This window comes from Giraffa tippelskirchi, chromosome 7 (assembly GCF_054371585.1).
Source record: "Giraffa tippelskirchi isolate mGirTip1 chromosome 7, T2T-mGirTip1v1.2.pri, whole genome shotgun sequence".
Taxonomy (NCBI): domain Eukaryota; kingdom Metazoa; phylum Chordata; class Mammalia; order Artiodactyla; family Giraffidae; genus Giraffa; species Giraffa tippelskirchi.
The window spans coordinates 93,780,154-93,804,949 of record NC_137281.1 but is presented as its reverse complement, the minus strand read 5'-3'; the positions used below and the strand labels follow the sequence as shown (position 1 = coordinate 93,804,949).

General features: G+C 36.2%; 1 protein-coding gene across 4 annotated transcripts in view; it reads left to right on the top strand.

The window, feature by feature from the left end:
• The window catches only part of DPH6 (diphthamine biosynthesis 6), a 300,037-nt gene extending 276,542 nt beyond the window's left edge, over nucleotides 1–23,495 (top strand). For all 4 annotated transcript variants that reach the window (XR_014058731.1, XR_014058719.1, XR_014058718.1 and 1 more), the window contains 2 exons: nucleotides 13,302–13,416; nucleotides 23,201–23,495. The gene's annotated coding sequence lies outside the window, so the exon portion shown is untranslated. The remainder of the gene's footprint in view (nucleotides 1–13,301; nucleotides 13,417–23,200) is intronic.
• Nucleotides 23,496–24,796: the final 1,301 nt, after the last annotated feature.

Sequence of the window (24,796 nt, the reverse complement as noted above, 5' to 3'; positions counted from 1 at the left end):
GAATTGAGCAAAATTACAAGAAAGACAAAAGTGGGATATGAAATCAGCAGTAGAGTGAAAACTATCTCAGAAGCAAAGAAAAAATAAGACCCAGGAAAAAAAATGTGTATATCACAAGAAGTTACCAACCTGACAACGTGATTCCCATTAATCTCTGCCCAAGCACCTTTCTTCATATCTGTCTGGTGAGCTATCTACCTTAAGCCCTAAGGTATGACAGCATCTTTTGTAGCTGAGATGCTTGAAGTAAATCCTGGAAAATTGGGAGGGGCTGCAGATATTTAAGAGTTTATAAGAAAACTATGTCACTTATCGTCCATTAAGTCATAAGAATATCTTATAAAAACAAGCAAAAAATATGAAAGAAGAGCCAAAAATTAAAAATTACAGGATTTATATGTAAATCAATTTATGAGTATGATATTGGGGAGTTTTATCATAACATAAAAATCTCTAGACTGAATTGTATTAGAATATTATGTTTCCCTTGCTGTTGTTTACCTGGATTGCTAAACCAGTGTTTAACATATTTCCTATTCATTGTTGATTGTCAAGTCATCAGCATATAGGTTTTCATTTTAAATTACTATCAAACTGTAAAGACAAAAGAAAATGTCAGTGAGGTGATTTTCTGTAATCCTCCTGATTTCACTTCTTTGAGGAATAAGTTAATTTTCTGCTAATGGTTTTGGGGCCTAGGTAAGCAACTTCCCCTATTGCCTGTAAGTAACTTACATAATGGACATTATTTGTTTTAGACGAATTTGACTTATGTTGGGAACTTTTAATGTTAACTAGGTGAGAACGTAGTGTTTATTTCTTTAGCCTTCTCAGATCCATTGTAATTACTTGGTTGTGATTATACTACTAAAAAAAAATTCCATGTATCACATGAAACAAAAGTATAAAACACCTCAACCTTCTAGTAACAAACACTGTGGCATGCACAAAGGGCAGATGCATTAGGTGGCAGAGGGAGGGACGGAAGTGGATAATTATTTGTAGCAATGCTTTTACCGTTGTTTGAATGAGACAGACTAACAGTGGCAGCAGTCATTTTGCTGAATCAAAGTCCATGTTAGTCACATTATACACTGCCACAAAAGGTTGTTAAGGCTGGTATTAGCATGTACCACTGAGGACATTGGAAGGACTCGATCTGTCACACTAAATCGCCTTCTTGCCCTCAACCATTGAAGTCTCCAGCTCCTCTGACATGTTCTTTCATTAATGGCCTGGCCTTGACAACTGATCCTAATTGCCTCTGAGCCGCACTTCATGTATTATTGGTGTCTGCCTGCCCTGGTTCATGTCAACAAGCCACCGCATGCACAGGGTGTGCCCAATGCCTTTGCTGAAGCCACGCTCGCGTTGTCTATTCCTCTGAGGGCTCTGGGTCTCACTGGGAGTAAAGTAGAAAGCTAAAGGTCTTCCTGTCTCTTCTTAGTCATACTTTAATGTCATTTTGTGCTATGTGCTATGAAACTTCTGTAAGGACCCACTAAAACATTAAGCCAGTAATGCAACATTTTATTAAAGCACAGATGTAAATACTGACTTAAATGTGCCCTTATTTCAGTAACTAGTAAAATGTGTGTTTACTGTAAATTCCATTTTCTACTTTAAATAGTATGGTTTACCTTCTTTTTTCCTTGATTATGCATAGCAATTTCAATTTGATACATGATAATGGACAAAAAAAGATCTATAATATTATGTAATTTTCAGGTAGAATTGCACATTCGACTGGAATTCCCCAAAAGTAAATTATTGAAGATTTTAATAGGTTATTTTACTCCTAACACTCATCAACAGATTTATATTTACTGCATCTTCTAGAAGTAGTTACAAATAATCAATTTTAGAGTATTACATGTATTTAAAAGTCTTTATTTTGTTCTGACATTTTCAGAAGACACTCATAAATGACAAAACAGCTTAGATATATTTTAATTTACTATTCTATAAGGTGAGTTATTTGCTTGCAATGAAATGTTTTAAAATATGAAATATAACATTGGAAATGCTCAAGATATTTACCTATTGTGGGGGGTGGGGAGGTGTGTCTCTGAGATTTAAAATTTATCTCATTCCTGTGAAAATTTTTTACAATCACATCTCCGAACAATAATACGAGATTCTTTCAATCTTTTCATCCTTTTTTATTTATAGAAGGCAGTTTTCTGGTGAGCCTTTTAAGCATGCAAGTTCTACTAGTGATCATAAAAAATAAATCATAGAAGCTCTTCCGTGCTAGGTATCATTTAGCCTAATCTAGACAGTGGCATTTGGGCCACTAACAGCATAATCATGGTTATTGCTACAAATTGCTCCATGTTTGAGTTTTAATGTTATAAGTAAATTATGCCACCGGATAAAATATATGTTTCTTTGGGAATTAAACATGTTTATTTCAGCAGTGTGGCCATGGACTAGCACGTAGACTTTAGACTTCTTTCATGTAGTAATACTGCCACCTTCTGAAGCACAGAGGGATTGTTCTCAAGGTTAGCTGTCTGACTTGAGACTTCTCAGGTGGCTCTCTGCAGTGATCCAGCAGCATAAAACTTCCAATCAAAAGGATTTCAATCTGAAAACTGATTTTCATCATATATATGATGTTTGATCTTAACTCTTCATTTTAAATAGCTAAAAATGAATACGATTATTCAACAGTCAGTAAAAATGCTATTTTCTATTTTCATTTTACCACCAAACGCCTTTAACTTTCTTGACTTGAAAACTATCTTGACTGGTGATTTTTTAGTTTTCCTGTAAGACAGCTCAATTGATGTGAAGTTAATCATGTGAAGTATGGAAGTTATACTGCCAGAGCAGTTGCTTGGCAGAAGTGGGGCAGTGGTGGCCACAGCTGGGGTTGTGAGAAGGAGATGGCAAATGTTGTTTTCCTATCATTCAATCAGACAGTAATGCCCTTCAGCAGAACAGCAAGCCCTCCTGATTCTTCAGAATTAGTGAGATTAGCATGAAGCATTTAATGCAGGATGATGGAATTTGTCATAATTTGCATTGTCCTGGAAAAATGCGGGTTGATAGAGCGACGCAACTTGGAGCATGTCATGTCCCACGGGCAGGTCACAGAGGAAGCTTGGCAGAAATAATTTTGTGATACGTGCATCAGTTGCAAATGCTTCACAGATGATTTGTCAAAATAAAATAGAATAAATAGGAAGAGGTTAGGAAGGTAGAGAAAGTAGGGTCATTGCCGAAGCATCTTGAAGAATTGGATATATCACCCTCCAGTATGGTGTTTTCAGCGAATAAATGAAAAGGCACAGAATGAATAACTTCACTCTTTTTTTGGCTTTAAATTTCCAAAGCCTTATTGGTACGTCTTTTGTTTTTCCCTGGTCTGAGTCAGATCTTGAAAAATACATATATGTTTCTGCAAAGTTCATTGATGGAAGCTCATTACAGAAATTATCAAATACAGCCACATTAGGAAAGGTTTTCTGAGAGATTGTTTCTGACCTTGATAATGTTCCCAAACTGCAGATAGGAAAGCATAATCGGCACGTAGTTGACAAAACGAACATGACAGTGTTACTTATTTGCAGCAGCATTTCTGGAAATGGGCATGTAGAATTCAGACAGGCAAGGAGAGCATGCTTATTTAGCATAACAGTGCAAGAAGGAAAGGTCCAATGTCAGGAATTGTCCATGGTTTATTTATGGACCACCTGACAGTGATGCCACTGTCTTTGATATTTAGGAAATTCTTCTACCCAAGAACATTATAACTAGTGTTTGCAGGTTATATTATTTATCATTTCAATATCTGCTTCTACTTCACAGAGACATTTTGCAATGTCTCCTTTATTTGTCTTTCTTTATACATTTCAAACAAAAGATTAATGCTGGCAGTTCAGTAACACTGATCTTTTATGACAGTTGAACATTTGTGGGTTGAGGGTCTAATAAGAAAAAAATTTAAGAGTTTATGGAAAATGAAAAAAAATCACTTGTGAGGATCAGGCTTGCAATAAAAATGTTTCTTCTTACTACAGTGTTAGATACGAAGAATACTCATTTTCTCAGATGGTTATAATTGTAGAATTAGATTTTATGAAAACTAAAATTACCTTAGGGCACAGCTCAACATGAATAAATCTTTCAACACCCAGTATCTGGAAATATGATACACATGAAACTAATAATGCCCTACAATTACAAGTAGATCAAGAAGAACTGTGTGAAGTTTTTAAAAAGTATTATTTATTGAGTTCTATAACATGAAAGGAACTCTGAATAATTGTTAGTTCAGACCATTTTAAATCATTTGTTGTTTGTAAAATAATAGCCCTCTATATAAACCTCATATGTTTTAAAACTTGCCCTCCTGTCTGTATTCTTCAAAACTGATTGCTTTCAAACAAACTGTTTTACTAATCAGAGATAATAACTGCTTTATGGTGCCAATTGTCCAAAGTTAGGTTTTTTATGAACATTATTTCTCTAATATATCATCTCTTGGCTCATAAAAAGATTTTTTAAGTGAACTCTGTTTGCTGGGTTGTAACATTTCAGCCCAATTTCAGCATTGTGCCTGCAAGTAGATATCCTGTACAATATTTGATGCATTCAGGGTTGGGATTGTAGACTCCATTTTTATTGTCTATGCCACATTTTAACTATTTTTTCCATTGTCTTCTTTTTAATGGAGACGACTGTGCAAAAAAAAAAAAAAAGGCACCTGTTGCTTCTGTGAAATTTCTTTCCTTGCAGGAAATGTGCTTTCAGTAGCCAATAGTTTACCTAGATTAGAACTTTTTTAGCATTTTCCCCTAAATGTCAAAGCCATAGTACTCTTACATAACCTTCAGGGGAGAAACCAACAAACAAAAAAACAAAGAAATTGTTTATGACAGATGAAAATTTTTTTCAAATATATACGTTTCACCACCTCCTAAATTTTTTTTTAATAAAATAAGAGTTTAAATGATATTTTTCATATAAAGTTTTATAAATTGGTGAACCAGAGTAAAGCAGTAGAGAGATCAACTTTTGCAGTATTTTTAAGCTTTATTATTCTGTTACTCTACCTAGTGACTGCTAACCTAGCAGTGGCAGTTTAACTCTTGCTCTTATGAACTGTTTATTCAGTCATCTGTTCACTCAGTCAGTGTATGTTCCTACTATTTATGATGCCTCCTCTGTGTCCTGTCAAGGATACCATCCTAGAGTTTATTTCCCAGAGAGAGAGTGAGCAGAGAAGGCCCAATCAATAATTTAACCAAGAAACGTTTATTAGACAAAGCATCTCATCCAGAGTTAATGGTATTGCCATAGTCAAAGCTATGGTTTTTCCAGTAGTCATATAAGGGGTGTGAGAGTTGGACCATAAAGAAGGCTGAGCGCTGAAGAATTGATGCTTTCAAATTACGGTATGGGAGAAGACTCTTGAGAGTCCCTTGGACTGCAAGGAGATCAAACCAGTCAATCCTAAAGGAAATCAACCCTGAGTATTCATTGAAAGGACCGATACTGAAGCTGAAGCTTCAATACTTTGGCCACCTGATGTGAAGAGCCTACTCATTGGAAAAGACGCTGATGCTGGTAAAGGTTGAAGGCAGGAGAAGGGAACAACAGAGGACAAGATGGTTGGATGACATCTCCGACTCAATGGACATGAGTTTGAGCAAGCTCCAGGAGAAGGTGAAAGACAGGGGACCCTGGTATGCTGCAGTCCATGGTGTCACAAAGAGTCAGACATGATTGAGCAACTGAACAACAACAAATTCTGAGAATGAGTGGAATGAGTGGAAAATAAAGGGGTAACTAAAGGAATAAGCTTATTAACATGCTTTCATCACACCTGGACTCGATCCAGTCTTGGTGCTTGCCTGGAAAATTCATTGTATTATCAAAGTACATGGTAATCTACATGTTAACAGAGGATAGCTAGTCTATAGCTTCATGTTCGCCTAGTCTGTGATGCAACTGAAATCACTGGTTTATTGGAGAATAAAAATTATTATTTTTTTTTTTTTGCCCAAGACAGTTGGCTTAAGGAAGAAATCTACACTGATTTTCCATTCTACTTTCATTGACCTGTCTTCTCTAATACACTTAATGCCTGAAAGATTATTCATGGTGTTTGGATGCTTTTTACATTTTACCTTCATTTCAATAGTTGTCCCTATTAACGCCACCATTTTAGATTTCTTTAGTATTCTCTGTGATGGACAAGGGGCTTCCCCAGTGGCTCAGTGGTAAAGAATCCACCTGCAATGCAGAAGACATGGATTTGATCCCTGAATCGAGAAAGTCCACTCCAATGGCAACCCACTCCAGTATTCTTGCCTGGAGAGTCCCATGGACAAAGGAGTCTGGTGGGCAATAGTCCATAGGGTCACAAAGAGTCAGACACAACTGAAGTGACTTAGCATACATGCACGCATAGTGGGCAGATATATTGAGGAAGAAAATCAAAGGTTACATTATGACTGAGTCAGCCAAGAATGTCATTGAGCCAATATAGCTTTAGGAAGAATATGCCATAGAGTCGTGTATTGTAGGTATTTTAAAGTAGATAAGTAACTTCCTTGAATAAATTAGAATGTTAGCTAAATCACTATTCCACAGAATTTAAGACTAACTATTCACTTCTGAATATAAAGAAAACAGATTAAGTAATTAATTAATATTTATTGGATTTTATTTAAAAGTTATGTTTTAAAGAAAAAATATTACTTACTATAAATTCTTTGAAAAGTTGTCAGTAATGGGAAAAAACTAACAAGAAATCAAGGCAAGGAATAAAATATGCATATTTTAAATACAGTTTTCATTTTCACCACTGGGGTAGATTATGTCTAATACACCTCAATGTACATAACTTTTGGAGGTTCACCCACTAAGACTATAGGAGAAAGAGCATGTTCCTTCCTTTACTTATTCTTACTTTTACAACTTCGTCATCTATCCCACCCCCAAAAAAGTAGGGGTCTATTTCCTGTTACAAAATAATTTATATATGTATAATTTATATTATAAAATGTTTCTGAAGTTATAAAATAAAGCAATGTGTTTTCTCATTTTTTTCTTCATTAATTTTTAAACCACCATTTTCATTGCCCAGATAATTTTGCAGTCTATTAGTCCATGATGTAGACAAGGCCCCTTGGAGAATTTCAGATAAGAATTTAGCAGAATGATACTCATTTTACCTTAGGGGAAAAAAATGACTTCATTTCCTTCACATACATGGTAATTTTTATCCCTCACAGATGATTGAGAGGACTTCTTGCATATACTATGTGCAAAATGTATTATTTGTAAATATGTAGTAAGAGCACACTGTATACTTTCTAGGGTAGGATGTTATCCAGCTCTCAAAGTTTCTGAAAGTGCAGTTGATGAGTGACAATAGATAACAAAAGAAAAAAAAGCCACTAGACTTACTATGGAAGGTGATCAGATCATACTTACAGTGGAAAGCTTCCCTGTTGACAGAACAGAATTGTGTCCAGAAAAGAAATAGTGTTCCTATGTCCTGTCAGACCCTTGGAACTGGATTAAAACTAATGGATTCTAAAATTTATGCTTGATGAAAGAATAAAACATCTGAAATTACTACAACACAGAGAGAGCTGAAAGAATCACTAATGTAACTCTTGGAGAACTAGTTCTCCTTGCCATCAATTTATATTGCTATGGCATATATCTTATATACAGAATGTCAAAACTAGCTTTCCAAGACATTCGGAAGTTGTCTGAATCGTGTGCTCATGCACATGCATGAGTACAATACTATATGCCTGATGAATATAGGTAGACCTTCTTTCTTGCAAAAATGCTAGCTACTGGTTTTAATTTAGGTTGAAAGTGTTTTGGTTTGCTGATGGGGTTCTGTAGGATCGTTTCCCTGGAGTTGGAGGGGATGGATGGACAATACGAGTCCTGAGTCATTTAGTAGAACCAAGAGAAGTGGGGAGAGACGGGCCAGTAAAAGGAAGATATATGAAGCTTGCTTCTGGGCAGGAAAGGGAGCCAGTATGATAATATCAAGGGCCAGGAAAAGAAAACATGCCCCTTAAAGGCCATATGACTACTGGGAGACAACATCAAAAAAAATAATAATAATAATGAGAACAACAGTGAAGAAGCCTGGGTCCACTAGGTAGCTGGCCCATTCTTACCTGCAAGTTAGTTCAGACCTAATAAAGAAACTGGTCAGGGACCAGGGACAAAGCCATGGAGACTCAGTATATTCCTCATGCTAAGCTAGACATTTATCATTATTGTTACCATTTTTAAATATGGAAACTGAATTTCAGAGAGGTTGTGTAACTTGTCCAGAAGCACACAGCTAGTAACTGGTGGAATAAGGGTTTGAACCTCAATTTTAGCTGACTTCAGATCTATGCTGTTATCATACATTATTTTTCAATTTGGGGAAAGAAGGAAGGAAACCATTTAAAAAAGTAAAGACTAAGCTTCTTTAAAAATCCGTGTGCAGAAATGACATCAGGCCTTATGAATAACCAAAGCAAGTAAAGATCTGGAATATTATTTTTTTTATGAAGGGAGACAGAAGAATTAGGGATTGTGTTAGAGAAGCAAGGACTAGCAAGATGAATTGAACAATATTATATTCTTGAATATTGTTATGTTGTCTAAATCATGAAGCATTTTCATGAATATAATACCGGTTGTTCTTCTATTAATTGAAGACAATATACAAGGAAATTAACTTCAGTGCAGACAAACAATTAAAAACCAGTTTGTTGCTTGTGAGAGTATCTTGACAAAAGAATACTGAAAGGCTGAGATAGGCTACCTGAAATATCTGCTATTCATGTCTCTACTGTGCATTCCTTCTTAAGTCGTAGATTCTTGCTTAGAGTGTTTGCCTGACACAATCAGTATAATCAGTAAGAGTTTTAAGAATGAACAGATGACCGAATGAATGAGAACTTTTCCTACCCAGCCTGGGAATTCATGAATGCCTTAGTAAAAGGAATGACACCTGAACAGTGGGCCAATTTTGGGGAAGAAGAATGGAAATCGAGGGGTCATGACTTTGCTAAAAGTCAGAGAAAGGAAAATGACTTCCCTGCCTGCCAGCTGCCTTTTCAGGTCAAAAGACATGTCTCCTCTAGGACATTTTAAATAACACTAGAAAATGTATTGTTAGAACATGTTTTCTGAATTAAAAAAAAATTATTTGGGGTCAAAATATGCTCATGCATATTTAAATAACAGTTTTTAGGCAGTGTCTTTCTTGGATCTTATGAGCTATTTGGGGACTATACCTCCATAATTTTGTTTTAGAATGGGTTGTCTTTAAAGTTTTAAAAGCAAGTAGTGAAGATATTCACCCTTGAGATCTCCTATAAATAAGAGTTTGCCTGAAGGAACAAGGTTTTAGATGCCTTTTTGATTTTTACAAGATAGTTCACTCAGAATTGTAAAGGAAATGGTACAGATAAGCAATGGTTTGTTTATTTTAATGTTACATTTGAAGAAGTATTCATCAGTAGAAGGCATAGAATTATCTGTCCAACAAAGACTTAGGACAGCTAACAAATTTGCTATAACATCTGAAAAAACTTGAACTTTTAAAAACTGATTCTTTGCAATGAGAATTATGAATAAAGTTGAGAGAATTCATAACATTTGCATCCTCACTGAACATAACACAAAAGAGAAAAATAATTTTCACCTTACCTACTTAACGATGCTTTAGGTTTTATTAGCACATTTAAATATTTAAATTAGAGATTTATGCCTTTATTTAAGATGTTTAAGATATAGTGGAGAATAAGTCTCCATAGCTATGAAATGTATAGAATAATTCAATTTCACATTTGGATTATTACCATTGAGCCTGATGTGTACTACAGTGCTGTGCACAACACATGCAACTCTATGCTGTGGTCTCGGTTATCAGTGCATTTTCACTCTCTCTACCTTTTAGAAGGTTAGCCATTTTTATGTTCCAGCTTAAATTCCATCTCTTCCATGATATATTCATCCTGGCCACGAGCTGCAAGTGACTTTTGTCTACCCTTAAACTACAATATCATTTATTGGTAAGACTCTCTGTGCTGTGCTGTGCTCAGTCACTCAGTTGTGTCCAACTCTTTGTGACCCTATGGACTGTAGCCCGCCAGGCTCCTCTGTCCTTGGAGATTCTTCAGGCAAGAATACTGGAGTGGGCTGCCATGCCCTCCTCCAGGGGATCTTGCCAACCCAAGGATCAAACCCAGGTATCCCCCATTGCAGGCGGATTCTTTACCATCTGAGTCACCAAGGAAGCCAAGAATCTTTCGTGATCAATTACAGAAGCCTACTCACACTATTGACACAAACAATAAGAAATGTATTATGATAATGCTGTGTTATCTCCTGGAACCTCAAGGTAGGAATCTGCTAGCCCCCAGAAAATCACTAGGAATTAGAACTAGAATCAGGAACTAAAATCAGAAAAACAATGATAGGAAAGGTTTATGTGGTGTGTATTGTTCTGCTCAGGTCGCTTGAACAAAATACCATAGACTGGGCAGCTTTAAGCTGAAGGCTGGAAAGCCCAAGATCTTCGTGCAATTTGTCTAAATTTTGCCTAAAATTTAAGGTGTGAGCCTCAATTCAGGGAAAAGGTCTCTCTTCCTGTCTTGCAGATAGCTGCTTTCTCTCTGTGTCCTCACATGCCCTTTCTCAGTGTATATACAAGGAGAGGGAGAGAGAAAGAGAGAGAGGTCTTCTTGTAAGGCCACCAATCCTATAGACCAGGACTCCATCTTCATGGCCTCATTTAACCTTAATTACTTGCTAATAGCTTTAACTCTAAATATAATCACACTGGGAATTAAGGCTTCAACATATGAATTTTGAGAGAACACATATCAGTCCATAGCATCTTACTCCTTATTTACCAGGCCTTATTATAAACACTTTACATATAACAGGTTATTCAATGCTCTCAAGGATCCCATGAATTAGATACTGTTATATATGAAGAATGGAGAAGGAAATGGCAACCCACTCCAGTATTCTTGCCTAGAGAATCCTGTGGACAGAGGAGCATGGTGGGCTGCCGTCTATGGGGTCGCACAGAGTCGGACACAACTGAAGCGACTTAGCAGCAGCAGCAGCAGCATAGATGAGGAAATGAAAGCCGAAAAAGGTTAAGTAACTTGCCCAAAGTCTCATAATTTATAAATGATGGAGCCAAGTTTAAACACAGCTGTCTGGCTATAGGGTGCATGCCCTTGAACACTGAGTTAAACTCCTCCTCTGGAAACCAACGGGACTCCCTCTGTCATCTCTGCTTCTATGTCAGTGTTTGTTCATCTTGCAGCATAACTTCCTCTGCTTCTTCAGTCTGCAGAGAGGAATACAGGCAGCCCTCAGTCCCAGAGTTTCCATTTTACAATTCTTTCAGGCCCCATCCCAAATGAGAATTGTGCTACCAATGTGGATCAGCTTTGTCCTGGGTAGTACCTAACAATATTGATTAAAGACAAGGGAAAATAATCACTATGCATTGCTCTAACTGCTTGTACTCAACATGTGTTGCACTGGCAGTCAGAATGGATGACTCTGGCTCTGCTTGGGTACACTCATCTTGTTTTCCTCTTGTTTAACCCTGAAATGGCACCTCGATTCAGATGCTCTCCTTTGAGGCAAGTTTAATTGTTGAGGGTATTTTCATTGGGTGTTTATCTTCCTGCCTAAGGAAATATTTGCAAAAGATTTGTTTTCTTTTTGCTTTTTTTTCAAATTGTTAAAAAAAAAAAAAAAGTTATCCAACTGGCAAAGGAAAAACCAAAAAAGATAGGTAACACTTATTTGCTTGTTTAGCTCCGTGGAGAGCTATTTCAATCCCTCTGCTCCTAAGAGAACTCTCTGTGGTTTGGGCAGCTTTGTGGGGATAAGGATTACCTTCATGATGTGAAAGAAATTTGGCTGAACTAACCCTTTTCACGACGGCCTTTTGTTTGGCTGTTAGTGTTTTCCCAGGCATGTTAATACCCCACCTTAACTTTCAATCCTTCTCTCTGTCTGATTAGACAAAAACTAAAGGGATTTGTAGATGGACAGTCTTGGTGTCAGCTCCCACTTCTGCCATTTTACAAGCAATGTGATCTTCGACAAGTTACTGAACTTCTCTGAGTCTATTTACTGTTCCATAACATGGAAATGATGCTCATATCATAAAACTGCTATGCAAATTAAATAAAAACACATCTTAATATCTTGTCTGTTTTAGAAGCTCAACAACAGTGGCTTTGTTTTCCAGTTCTTTATTAAGAAACTATGACCATAAGTAAAAATATGTGGTGAACTGGCTTCTTCTAGGCAGTTACCATTCCCTTAACATATATGAGTGTTTGAAGGAAAATTTAGTACTACATGATATCAAAGTGTATTGGAGAAATAAACTTTTCTTCAATGGCCTTAAAGAAATAAAATAGACAAAATTTCCACTGTTGTGAACCAAATGCTTTAATTCTGAAAACTAAAAATAAGTATTGAAAAATAGCCATACTGTAGTACCAACATACTGCCACTTGAGACACAATTTTTGAAGACTGGAAAAACTTTGTACCATTCAGCCCTGCATACTTCCTTGCAAGATTTGGAAACCAAGGCCCAGATATTTCTGTTCACCTTTGAAATTATCTTTCCTTTACTTTATAATACAAATAACTAAATAGCTAATAGGACTAGCAGTACTGAATGCACTCTGTCGGCAATATTGTTTCTCTGAAAATGCCTTTCCGCTTCAACAAAGCACAGACTGAAGATCATAGCAAGGTTATGGCAAGATGTTATTTCCATTGTTTTTTTTTATTCCATGTTTATTCTATGTCTTGTTGGTGCCAGTGATTATCGTTCTTTTGACTGCTAACAGCTCTATGGATTATTATGTTTTGTATTTCAGTTAACATTTTTAAGAATTTAAAAACATACCCTTGATAATGTGAGAAAGTACAGAAAATGAGGTCCTGAAACTCATTGGAATAACTTTATTCTTACTGAATAATAAGTCTAAACATCTTATTGTATTGAAAGATTTCAGGGATTGCGTAAATTCTCCCTACTTCTAGATTTAGACAGATCCCATAATCAGATATCTAATCTTAGGAACAATAAGAAGCTAAAATTTGGGAGAGTTCATAGGACAGCAGAGAAGAAAAGAGTATGGATGTTGTGGAACTGAAATCATTTTTAATTCAGAAAGGAATAACTTTAAAAACAATTTATAGTCTTCAAACATAGGAAAGGATTTCATTTAGGTGGTCCTTGCAATGTGCTTTCTACTTTTACAGGATACAGAAGATGAGTCTGAATAGCAGCAAGGACGTGGGGGATTGACATGGAGAAGTCATCTTAAATGATCCATTAATATAATTATTTGCTAAGGGATTTACATAATCAAAAAAGGTAATTGATAACATCCACCTTGGCATTGTTTTCCATGTAACCTCCTTAATATTCTTTATTTTAATTGTGTATCATTCTCCTTTACCTAACTAATGGCCTTACTTGGCTCTTCTTCTACCTTCCTAACCTCACTTTTTCTATCTTTTCCTCCTCATGTGACCTACCTGTGGTTACTGCCACAAAGTCTGATTCCTGGCCATTTGTTCTTTTCCAGACCTCCTATGCACTTTTTTTCTGCTTCTACTGATTAGCCTATCTATCCTTATGGTTCATGAAGCTTGACTTCATGTAGGACTTTGCGCCTTCTAGTCTTATGTTTCAGAAAAATATGGGATTATAAGATATCCTGTGGTCACTTCATCTTCACTACGCTTTTTTTCTACATCTCCCTTTTAGAAGAAGGAAAAAAAGAGAAAGAAACAAGAAGACTCTCCTTCCCCAGTGTTCTCTTTAAAGCTATAAAATCACTAATCTGCCAGGCTTCCAAAACAGGAGTCCTCAAGTCATTTCATATTGCGTCATCACATCTGCATCATATTTGTCAGCAAGTTCTGCCATTTTTTCTTTAATCATGCCTCTTAGATCTATATTTCATCACCCTTCCCTCCATTGCCATCCTTATGACCTTATGTCTCATTGTTGCAGTTGTCTTCTATCTGGTCCACCTAGTTCCATCTCCCTTCCTCCTAATTATTTGTGGAAATATGACTACAAAATTATTTTATTATTGATATGCTAGTGTTCAAAATCCCTTCCGTTTCCTTTATTATACTACATCAAGTTCAAATTATTTTGCCTGGCTTCTCTCAGATCATATTGGTAGCACTAGGAAACTGTTAGCACATTGGCCTAAGAAACTCAACAGTTCTCACATCCTGTCCTGTGTTGCCCTTGTGATGTTCTCCAGGGAGATAAACACACAAAGGGCAAAGCAAATGAGAATATGAATTATATGTCATATTCATATATGACATATCCATATGTCATATCCATAGGTATCCAAAAGCTTTAGATTATTCTAGAAAACTGATGAGCCATTGGAGGTTTAGGCTTAAACACAGCTTCCCACCCTGCAAAGGCCAGATATTGCTGTAAATAAATCACAGAATAAAATCTGAGATAAGAAGAACTCCTAGGGGAAGCTAAGTGCTGGTAAGATCGGGGAAGACAGAGCCAGACAGACAGATGCTGCTACTGCTAAGTCGCTTCAGTCGTGTCCGACTCTGTGCGACCCCATAGACGGCAGCCCACCAGGCTCCGCCATCCCTGGGATTCTCCAGGCAAGAATACTGGAGTGGGTTGCCATTTCCTTCTCCAACAGATAGGTGGGAACAAATATCTGTCTTGAGAACAGCTTACCCTTCAGCCTGATGGGTGGGAAAAGAGCAGAGCAGCAGAGAGAGAGTGCTAGTTGACCCAAGAGGAGGGCCTTAATTCTGTTATTACAGAAGAAATTTCAAGGGTAGGAGAAAAGCAGCAAAGAGCATCCATCCTTGAGTGACCTTTTGATACACCTAAGTAAAATGGGCCCAGACCAATTCAGGGCATCTCACCCAATTGGATCAGCATCTCCTCCCTGCCCACTCAACATAGCTTACAAACCTCTTTGAATTAAGCCCCTAGCAGCCTACTTTTCAGTGCTCTGTTTTGTTTTTACTGAGCTTTATCCTGTCCATGCATGTTTCCATTTACTGGGTTGTTAAATTCTAATTGTTTATTTATCCAGATCCTTACATTTTCAAGACCAGTTTGTGACTGGCCTCTTAATTAAAGTCTTCTATTCCCTCTCCCCACTGTGATTGCAAATCCTCTAAATATCTATGACTGTCATGATTTCTACCCAGTGCAGCATTTAACTTTTCTCTAACCATTTTATCTATCTTAGTAAGCTCCTTGAGTGCATGAACTTGCCTGGGGAGGAGACACTACCCCACTACCTTTCTTGAGTTTTTCTTGACTGGCCAAATAATAAGTAGACACAGACAGATTCATAGGAGAAAAAAAAATTAATTCATACGTACAGAGGTCTCATAGAAATAAGACTTAGGGAAATGAACAAAGCAGACAGGTTTTAGACAAAGAAACAATACATTTGTGAAGAACTCATAAGACAAAGATTTGGGTTTAGGGTAGTGAATTTCTAAAGTAACAAGGTTTGTTTATACTGACTGCCCTTATAAACAAATACTTAAATCATGTATATACGGTACTGTTAAATACAATTATAATGAAAGTATGTCACCTGGTCTACCTCTTTTAGACATTGAACACCAATAAAGAATAATATTCAAAATATATCAATCATTATTGAAAAGGCACTGACTGATCAGAGTAGATTTTGACCAGTATATTACAGAACCAAATTTATATTAATCAATTGAAAGTACAAAATCCAGCTAGCTAGTTCAGAACTAAAATAAAGTTTAATGCCTGCTTTGCCACAGATTAGCAAATGGTCTGTAGCCATACCTGGCATATCGTAACTGATTTTTTATTAGATCTACCTATAAACCAATGTATGCCAATCAAGCTAATGTAATACTTAATCTGACCATGCTTTTTTTTCTCCCTCCTGCTACCATAGTTCTCCTGTGTGTGTGTATACATATATACGTATATATATATATATATATACATATATATATATATATATATGACTTCCCTGGTGCCTCAGACGGTAAAGCATCTGCCTACAATGCGGGAGACCCGGGTTCAATCCCTGGGTTGGGAAGACCTTCTGGAGAAGGAAATGGCAACCCACTCCAGTATATATATATTTATATATATACTGTAGTATGATTACTTATTCCATACACTGTCCATAAGAATCATATTTGGGATGTCATGGTCCACAGTATATAATAAGCATCTCCATTGGCTATTCTCATAAATATGTGATTGGTGCATTAGCAAATACCACTGAATAGCAGTATATGCTTTAATGATAATGAAATCCTTTTGAATAACTTTTTTCCCCTAAACTGCATATACTTAATACACAAAGTTTAATGAGTTTGGAGATAACATACACCCATGAAATTTCAATTTAACAACTCCCTGTTTCCCCTTTCTCCAAAGACCTTGGCAACCACTAAATGGCAAATTTTTCTCTCTCTTTTTTTTTTTGCTTTACAGTAGGTCCTTGTTGGTTATCCATTTTAAATACAGCAGTGTGCACATCTCCATCCTAAACTCCCTATCTATCCCTTCCCTTATTAATCACCCTGGCAACCATAAGTTTATTCTCAAAGTCTGTGAGTCTGTTTCTGTTTTTAAGTAAGTTCATTTGTTTCATTCCTTTTTAGATTCCAGATAAAAGGGATGTCATACTATATTTCTCCTTCTTGGTCTGACTTACTTCACTCAGTATGGCAGTATCTATGTCCATCCATGTTGCTGCAAATAGCATTATTTCATTCTTTTTAAGGGCTGAATAAAGTTTTGGATTACTTTTTGTGTAGAAATTACTTTGGGCCTAGATGTTTTTATATTACACATACTTTTATACAAATATATTCCTTACATGTACCCTAAAGTACTTGTATTCAGACTCAACCAGTTGAAACTATAAACAAAATTGTTTGACTATTGAGGTAGCCATCAGTACTCAACATTAACAAAGCCATTTAGGTGTTCTGTTACATTATTTCAAAATAGTGATAATGCCACAACTGTCATTAGACAGCAGCATGAAAGAGAGACTCTGCTGGGTTGGTTTGTTTGTTTTTTACTTTGTCAATTTACTTTTTTTTGGTTTGGTTTTTGCACTGGTTCCATATTTTACCTGTCAAGTGGTAAAAGTTAGTATTTCTAAACTGAACTCTAACATAGTATGGGTATAAGTGTGTATGTTTTTAAAGACAATAGATTAGTCCCAATCCAAAAGTAAAAGCTATGCAATTTTTTAAAAGACAGAGAGATGTTTTTCTGGGTGCTAACACCTTTGGAAGCTATTATCACAGTGTAGCAGAGAAGGACTATCTTGCAGATGGAGAGAGTAATGTTAAGATTTCCACCAGACCTTGTCCTTCTATGCCTTTTCCCCTTGTGCAAAGGAATCTGTCAGATCTTATTCCTTTCTTTGAAGAAATGCCTAAAGAATGTCACTTCAGTCTGGCTACACTTAGGCATCATGTGGAAGATTGTGGATGCCTTCAAGAAAAAGACACATTCTGAAAAATGTAATTTAATTTAAGGATTACCAAAAGGAAGTTTTTTGGCTTTTTATGACTAGATTGAAAGTTTACTCTTTTTTCATAATAATGGTTTCTTACATTTGTATTATGCCTTTTTCTTTTTTTAAAGCACTTAGAATTAAGTATCTTGTTTGACTCACATTATATTCTACTTTTAAAGTTATCATGTTTATCATCAAAAATACTACTGTTATCTTGCATTTTCTGATCACTAGAGCCTGTAGCTTATGTTGAATCATTTTTCTAGTAACCATGATGGATTATTTTTCACTGTGTGGACTACAGACAACATGGCCTAGTCTAGAAGGGAATAATTATATATCTCAATAATAATTATGGACATTGATGTATACTTTCATTCAATCATTTCTGAATGTTCAGGAGGATTCTCCAAACCCTTCGTTTCTTGTTATGCTCATAATCAGATGATAGAGGCCAAGTGTCTCATCAAGGAAGTCTCCCTTGACCCTCAACTGAGTTAGACACTCTGCCTTTCTGCTCTCAGAACACTTTGCACACAGTATTGACATTGTATTGTGGTTCCATTATGGTCCTGACTGTTATTTGTATTTCTATGTTCTCAGTACCTAGCTCAGTAAATGTTTTTTAAATGAATGCATGCACAAATGAATATGTGTGCTGTGCTTTGTTTTGTTAAACTGATACCTCATTTTATTTTATTTTATTTTATTTTATTTTTTTTTAAAAATAACCAGAGAATTTATTTTCACTTGTGCCAAGGGCTAAACTTCTTATGGAAATACATTTCTTTTTTTTTTTTTTTAATAAATTTATTTATTTTACTTGGGGGCTAATTACTTTACAATATTGTAATAGTTTTTGCCATACATTGACAAGAATCAGCCATGGGTTTACATGTGTTCCCCTTCCCGAACCCCCCACCCACCTCCCTCCCCCTCCCATCCCTCTGGATCATCCCACTGCCCCGGCCCCGAGCCCTTGTCACATGCATCGAACATGGAATGGTGCTCTGTTTCACATATGACAATACACATGTCTCAATGCCATTCTCCCAGAACGTCCCACCCTCACCTTCTCCCTCAGAGTCCATAAAATTGTTCCATGCATCTGTGTCTCTCATTCTGTCCCGCATATAGGGTTATCGTTACCATCTTTCAGATTCCATATATATGCATTAGTATACTGTATTGTTGTTTTTCTTTCTGGCTTACTTCACTCTGTATAATGGGCTCCAGTTTCATCCATCTCAGTAGAACCGGTTCAAATGTATTTTTTTTAATGGCTGAGTAATATTACATTGTGTATATGTACCACAGCTTCCTTATCCATTCATCTGCTGATGGACATCTAGGTTGCTTCCATGTCCTGGCTATTGTAAACAGTGCTGCGATGAACATTGGGGTACACGCGTCTCTTTCAATTCTGGTTTCCTCGGTGTATATGCCCAGCAGTGGGATTGCTGGGTCATATGGCAGTTCTATTCCCAGTTTTTTAAGGAATCTCCACACTGTTCTCCATAGTGGCTGTACTAGTTTGCATTCCCACCAACAGTGTAAGAGGGTTCCCTTTTCTCCACACCCTCTCCAGCATTTATTGCTTGTAGACTTTTGGATAGCAGCCATTCTGACTGGTGTGAAATGATACCTCATTGTGGTTTTGATTTGCATTTCTCTAATAATGAGTGATGTTGAGCATCTTTTCATGTGTTTGTTAGCCATCTGTATGTCTTCTTTGGAGAAATGTCTGTTTAGTTCTTTGGCCCATTTTTTGATTGGGTCATTTATTTTTCGGGAATTCAGCTGCAGAAGTTGCTTGTATATTTTGGAGATTAATTGTTTGTCTGTTGCTTCATTTGCTATTATTTTCTCCCATTCTGAAGGCTGTCTTTTCACCTTGTTTATAGTTTCCTTTGTTGTGCAAAAGCTTTTAATTTTAATTAGGTCCCATTTGTTTATTTTTGCTTTTATTTCCAATATTCTGGGAGGTGGGTCATGGAGGATCCTGCTGTGATTTATGTCGGAGAGTGTTTTGCCTATGTTTTCCTCTAGGAGTTTTATTGTTTCTGGTCTTACGTTTAGATCTTTAATCCATTTTGAGTTTATTTTTGTGTACGGTGTTAGGAAGTGTTCTAGTTTCATTCTTTTACAAGTGGTTGACCAGTTTTCCCAGCACCACTTGTTAAAGAGGTTGTCTTTTCTCCATTGTATATTCTTGCCTCCTTTGTCGAAGATAAGGTGTCCATATGTGCGTGGGTTTATCTCTGGGCTTTCTATTTTGTTCCATTGATCTATATTTCTATCTTTGTGCCAGTACCATACTGTCTTGATGACTGTGGCTTTGTAGTAGAGTCTGAAGTCAGGCAGGTTGATTCCTCCAGTTCCATTCTTCTTCCTCAAGATTGCTTTGGCTATTCGAGGTTTCTTATATTTCCATACAAATTGTGAGATGATTTGTTCTAGTTCTGTGAAAAATACCATTGGTAGCTTGATAGGGATTGCATTGAATCTGTAGATTGCTTTGGGTAGAATACTCATTTTCACTATATTAATTCTTCCAATCCATGAACACGGTATATTTCTCCATCTGTTTGTGTCCTCTTTGATTTCTTTCATCAGTGTTTTATAGTTTTCTATATATAAGTCTTTTGTTTCTTTAGGTAGATATATTCCTAAGTATTTTATTCTTTTTGATGCAATGGTGAATGGTATTGTTTCCTTAATTTCTCTTTCTGTTTTCTCATTATTGGAGTATAGGAATGCAAGGGATTTCTGTGTGTTAATTTTATATCCTGCAACTTTACTATATTCATTGATCAACTCTAGTAATTTTCTAGTAGAGTCTTTAGGGTTTTCTATGTAGAGGATCATGTCATCTGCAAACAGTGAGAGTTTTACTTCTTCTTTTCCTATCTGTATTCCTTTTATTTCTTTTTCAGCTCTGATTGCTGTGGCCAAAACTTCCAAAACTATGTTGAATAGTAGTGGTGAAAGTGGGCATCCTTGCCTTGTTCCTGACTTTAGGGGAAATGCTTTCAATTTTTCACCATTGAGGATAATGTTTGCTGTGGGTTTGTCATATATAGCTTTTATTATGTTGAGATATGTTCCTTCTATTCCTGCTTTCTGGAGGGTTTTAATCATAAATGGATGCTGAATTTTGTCAAAGGCTTTTTCTGCATCTATTGAGATAACCATATGGTTTTTTTCTTTCAATTTGTTAATGTGGTGTATTACATTGATTGATTTGCGGATGTTAAAAAAACCTTGCATTCCTGGGATAAAGCCCACTTGGTCATGATGTGATACCTCATTTTAAATGAGGCCAATCCACATGACTATTGCTCAGTAGGAAACTGAACAATATTGCTTACCCCCACTGAGTCTGAGGGTAAGTTCAGCAACATGATGGGGAAATGCAGAAGCTACTTAAAGAATTTCTTTATTATCTTTAATTAAAATTAAAAATAGTAAGCCTTTTTATTTTTCAAAAAACACTTGTATACCTGTATGTCCTGAGAATAAAAGAGAGTCCATTATGGTTTAAGCATGGCCACAAGGTAACATAAAAAAGGATATTAAAGTACTGGGTTAAGTCAGAGTAGAAACTTCAATGCTATTTTGAGCAGAGCTTTGAAAATATTAAAAGGGAAGAGTGGCATTGCTTGTAGTATAAAAAAGAAACTTTACATGGAATAAATGTCAAATGAAATCTAATTTCTAATGAGCAGATAGTACTGAAGAAAACAAACAAAGCTTTATTCTTTATTTTTATAACGCATTGGTAAACACACTGTATATGTTCTTGAAAGACTTTTCTCCTTGCTCTAGAGGAAAAAAAGAAAACTTAAGAAATACTTATTTGTATCCTTCCTTTTATCTTGAATTATAGAATTAATCTCAGATGGCCTCAGCCTATAGCAGTCTGAAGTGAGGTTTTGGTTCCTGGCCAGAGATTGAGGTTGGGCCAGGGTAGTGAGAGTGCTGAACCCTAGCTGTTAGACCAGTGTTCAGTGACAAGGCCTTGGCACTTTGACTTTGCAAAAAAAAAAAACTTCCCACAAATACAGAAAGTAATGAAACAAGTAAACTGGTTATTAGAAAATGGTATGTGTGGGTGGACACATGGGCAGACTCAGAGAGAGAGTCACACCCTTGTAGTAGTTTGAATCACTTGTATGTGACATTTCTTATGGGCTTCCTTTGGCCAGTCATTTTGATTCGCTTGGTTCTGGGTCCGTATTTGATATATCTCAGGATTCTCCCATGTATGTGTACACATCTCTCAGCCAAAATAGATTCCAACAAAGAGGCCTATGGGTAGACTTGACATCACTCCCCTTTTGACCTCCAAGGAGCTTTCTAGTCAGAAAGATCTCCTTGACTTTGAGAATGAGAAATATGTGGTCTCTTATATTTTATCAGGGTGGGGCCCAGTCTCTTCTCTTGATAGTCTTGCTATTGATATTTTGGAGTTTCTTTCCACAGAGAGTGAAGTCAAATTACTCACTCTCAGAGGGTCCATCTACCGCCAGCCTCAAATTGAGGCTTGATCCATATGAGTGAAGTTAGAATGGACTAGAAAAAGTATCATTAAAAAATTATGAACTGTAATGTTTCATTTAAAATATTTTCTTGATATTATTCTCAAGAATTTAAAGAAAGTGTGAAAGAGTCTTTCCAGAATTATACCTGTAATATTCCCAGGTACCATACCCTCAGTGGGAGTTTGCGAAAATTAATGAAATGTTTATAAAAAGTCTGAGATCTCTGGATGAAGTGTGATATATAGATAGAGTATTATTATTAGTTGGTGTGATAAACTAGTGAATAAAATAGCTTCCTTACTTACAAGAGTAATGAATTCAAATCCATTGAGCTGTCTCTCTTCATTAGAAAGTTTTCATGTCTTTTTTCCTTAAATAGAGCTCTTACCTTTAGTACTTAATATCCACACTAAGCTGAAATTCCCCAAGATTTAGATATTTTGAAAGGGTTTTCCTTATCTGAGAGTAAAATTTTCTAATTATTTGTAAGGGAAAATGTTTGCATGATTCTCCCATTTTAGTTTTCTACTTTAAGATATGTAAGCATGAGAGTAATCTAGTGGGAGACTCCTGGAAATTATCTTGGTAAAGATCTCTCTACAGAGGTCGGCAAGAAAATAAAGATGTTTATTGGGAAGTAAAGAAAGTCTTGCATAATGGGCTATTCATCAAGATTTCTTAAATATCACTTAGAAAAAATTTTAAAGAATTATGAAAATTTATGGGAATATTGGTTAATTTTTTCCTGAAATTACTAGAAAAAGTTAATGTTAATTATATTCTGAGTTACTATTAAAATTAGAAATTTTAAGGGTATCAACTGAAAAAAATTCACAGCCTGAGAGCTGTGAGTTCAGTTTTATTTCGTGACTTATTGAGGACTATAGCCTGGGAGACAGCCTCTCAAATAATTCTGAGGAACTGGTACAGAGAGATAGGCTGTAGGTTCAGTATATATATGGTTTGGCAAAGGGGTTATGTACATCAAGCCCACGTATCAGTAGAATTTGCTGGTAGTCCCAAGGAGAAAATGCCTCTGTTAATGATTTTAATGCTTTTCTAGGTATGAGAAGATGCAAGAAACTGGGTTCATAAAATTCCCTCCTGAAATTATCTATCTGAAGGCCCAGTGAGCCAGTTTTTCCCAGAGCACAGAGTGCCTCACTCTTGATCACCATTCTGAATTCCTTAAAGGATGTGTTGGAGTCAGTATCTGCAGTGGCTAGTGACTTAATTCTTGTGGAACTGATGGCAAGTGACATTCTTTATTTGGCAAGGGCCCTAGTAATAAGTCTAAGTATTTAATGAAATGAAAAAAAAAGTCACAAATGTATATAAATGTATTGACTATTATAAAATCTTGAGTTATAAGTAGTTTTTCTAACATATTTATTAGTTGTATTACATAAAACGTCCAGCATAGTGAACACAGAAAAGTGCTTAGGGCCATACACGAAGTTCTCAAGAGGTCCCTTCCACATATGACTCCACTCCATATCACCTTTTTTATATACATGGTATTCACTTGTCTTTCACTAAATAAATTCAGTGGAAATTTTTTCAATCCATGTGGTGGGTCGCTTTAACTTAAAATTTTTGTTTTTTCTGTAAGTCGTAGGAATTTTCTTTGTCCTCTGACTTTCTAGATTTACACTCCTACTTCATCCTGTGATACCAGTTTATCTAAGCTCTTCCATTATATATGTAAAGTTTATGTCTAATACTTTGGGGTATATCTGTGTGTGTGTGCTCAGTCATGTCTGACTCTTTGTGACCGCATGGACTTAACCCACCAGGCTCATCTGTACATGGGAACTTTCCAGGTGAGGATACTGGAATGGGGTTGCCATTTCCTACTCTAGGAGATCTTCCCAACCCAGGGATTGAACCTGCATCTCTGTGTCTCCTACGTTGGCAGGCAGATTCTTTACCAGTCATCACCTGGGAATCCCAATAATTTGGAATAATTGAATCTATATCTGTAACTATATTAATGATCAAGTTAGAGTAATTAAATCTGTATCTGTGACTATATTAATAATCAAGGTGGAACTACTAAATACAGAGAAATTATACAGTGGTCTTGTCGAAAGATAGTTAACATGAGAAACATCATGAAGAGAATTAAGTTCAACCTAAGCTAAAAGACAGGGCATAAAAAAGATTTGAGAGGAGGAGGGAGAAAACGCTTAAAGCCAACAAAGACTTCGAGGTAATACTGGATTTTAGATTAGCTGAATGTTTCTAGTTCTGCATGACAGCAAAGAGCGTGGTGTGGTTATGGGCACCATGCTTGGAGGCATATTGCTGAACTGCATCAGGGAGGATAAAATTCTCTATAAAAGTCTAGTGAAACCGCATAAGGAGTGTATTTGGGACATCTCATTAAAGAAAAAAGGAAAGCTAAGTCATCTGAGTAGGAGATGGGGCAAGAATGTATGCAGAAATGACTTCCTAGAGGAAATGATTTAATAGAATTTGGGCTTTGATTTCTGAATTTCTTTTCACAAATCAGCAGTTAAGCTGTGAATAACTATAAGAATGGGTAATTGTTAAAATGTTATATAGAAAATAAACAAAGTGAAAACTAAACTTTAGAGTTCTTCCAGAAAAAAATAATGAATATCACTAAGTAACAATTTTGCCACAGTCCTCTACA